The sequence below is a fragment of the Rhinopithecus bieti genome, unplaced genomic scaffold (genome assembly GCF_001698545.2).
Source record: "Rhinopithecus bieti isolate Rb0 unplaced genomic scaffold, ASM169854v2 scaffold_38779, whole genome shotgun sequence".
NCBI lineage: Eukaryota > Metazoa > Chordata > Mammalia > Primates > Cercopithecidae > Rhinopithecus > Rhinopithecus bieti.
In genome coordinates this window covers 528,917-531,726 of record NW_016816249.1, presented here as the reverse complement: position 1 = coordinate 531,726, position 2,810 = coordinate 528,917, and positions in this window count along the sequence as shown.

The window sequence follows — 2,810 nt, the reverse complement described above, 5'->3', positions numbered from 1 at the left end:
TCTATGGAGTGCTTTGTAGACCACGCTCCTTGCCTATCAATTCTGTCTAATTTCACAGCAATAAATATTTACTACTTCTGCAATATAAATTTTCAAAAAATGTTCAATTAAGCTGCATAAATTCCTTCAGTCTGTCCTATATTTGCATGGTGCTCCAGAGTGCTCAAATATCACTTCATTAAAAAAAAAAATATTTATTTATTTTTCAAATATAGAGGTGGCAGGATCTTGCTCTGTTGACCAGCCTGGTCTTGAACTCCTAGATCCTCCTGGATTCTCCCATTTCCACCTCCCCAAGTGCTGGTATTACAAGTGTGAGCCATCATGCCCGGCCGGCTTCATTTCAGAAATCTTTCCCCAGCACTCCTTATATTATGAATAATTTCTTTCCTCTTCCTTAGATATCATTTTAGTCATATCTCTATTACCTCACTTGTCACATGATAATCAGTTGCTCACCCATCCATCTCCCTTGATTGCTCATGAGCTCCTTGAGAAGAGTCTGATTTTCACCACCTTGAACAGTGTGCTGTTCATGCTTCCTACATGCTTCATACACAGAGAAGGAAATGATTTCACTACAGTGTAATTATTCCCAGAATTCGATACCTGTATTTCTAAATTGTTTTAGATACTCTGCCAACAACCTGAGAATGTTATGTTTTTTCCCTAAAACTTCCATCCATTACTGAGAGTCTGTGGTCATAGTTAATTGCAACATGACCTCTCGCTAAGCCCATTCATAGTTGTTTTTTTTTCAGGTGATTTTATTTTCAATTTTGATTTTGATTGTTTCCTTTTTGTTTTTTTAATCTAGTAGTGTTTAGTAAACGTCAACATCTCTATATCCCTGCGTCTTTGCACCTGCTGGCCTCTGCTTGGAGTAATGTCTCAAGGTTTTATTCACCTGGAAAAAACTTGTACTCACCCTGAAAGAATCAGCTTAAATAGGCTGGGCATGGTGGCTCATGCCTGTAATCCCAGCACTTTGGGAGGCCAAGGTGGGCAGATCACCTGAGGTCAGTAGTTCAAGACTAGCCTGCCCAACATGGTGAAACTCCATCTCTACTAAAAATTCACAAAATAGCTAGGTGTGGTGGCAGATGCCTGTAATCTCAGCTACTCAGGAGGCTGAGGCAGGAGAAGTGGTTGAACCTGGGAGGCAAAGGTTGCAGTGAGCTGAGATCGTGCCATTGCACTCCATCTTGGGTGACAGAATGAGACTTCATCTCAAAAAACAAACAAACAAACAACAACAAAAAATCTTAAATAATACCTTCTCTGAGAAGACTTTGTATCTTCCTATTCTTTCAGGAAGAGTTGAAAATTCCTCAACTTTTGAAACATTTGTGCCTCTATTACTATGTATCAGGCACTGAACTGAATGCCTAGGACAGAAAGATGAAACTGTAGACCCTGCCCTCATGGAGCTCATGGTCTAGTATGGAAAACAGACATATGAACAAATAACCACACTATAGGTCTTCAGAGCTCAAATCCTATCCTAAATACTGCTAAACTAATGTTCTGTGAGGTTTTGAAAGTACCAGGGCCAGAGACAACATGGCTGCTTGGATGACTTTCCATCCAAGTTAACATTCAGCCCTCATCATCAAAGGTGATATGTGTGTGCCTCTTCCTTGCAATCCACCAGGGACTAACACATCATATCACCACTTCGGAAATCAGGAAACAGGCTCAGAAGTCCAAGAGCTTGACCAAAGTAACTCAGCTGGTAGGTAGCAGAACCAGGTCAGTATGATTCTTCTTCAATATCCTGCCAGTAACATGGGCAAGTGGCCTCAAAATCAACAAAAGACAAGTAGAGGTTGACATACATCAATGGAGAGAGGCTCAAAAGGAAGAGTTTATACACAAGAATAGAACAGAAATGTTCTGGAGATATGTCTGGTGATGTGAAGTAGGAGAGGGCACACCAGGTTTCACCTTGGTCAAGTTAATCTGTAATTCCAACCTGGGCCTCACCCGCCAAGCTCCAAACTTAACTGTCTTTCTTACTCTAATATAAAATTCACAGGGCAGGACCTTGATCTCCAGCTTGTTCATCACAGATTAAAGCAGAGCCTGGTTTATAGTCAGTACTTAATAAATACATGAATGAATAAATAAACTATCAAAGAAGCTAAAGATACATTCCACACTCTTGGGGGAAGGGATTACCATGAAAACAGAGCCTAGCAGCCACTTACAAATACAGTTGACCCTCATTATTTGTGAATCCCATATTTGAAAATTTGCTTACTTGCTAAAATGTCTTTGTAATCCCCAAATTAATACTTGTGGAGCTTTCAAGGTGGTTCCTGGATAGACACACAGTAGTGAAAACTCTGTCACTCCTTGCACACGTCCCAAGCTAAGGTCAAATAAGGTGACCCTTGGTCTTCTTGTTTCAGCTCTCATGCAAACATGACCTGAAGACAGAGACAGTAGAGGACAGTGCAGGGTAGTGGAAGAAGCTGCGGCTTTGGGGCCAACTGGGCAGGGTCTGAATCATAACTCTGGCACCTGTTAGTGGAGTGGCCTCAGGCAAATCACTTAACACTTCTGTACTTCCTTTATTCTTTTGGAAATAAAGAAAATGCAATCTACCAGGATGAGTTGTTTTTAGGAATTAAGATTATAACCTACGTGAGATATGTATGTATGCACATATTTACCCTGGAAACAAGGGTTTAGTGTTTGATTAATTCAGTGTTCCAGGCAACTTTATAGAATATTACTACTGCAACTAATAAGAATTGACTGTAATTATTTGTAAAGAAATAAAAGAGATGTTGACAAAACAATTA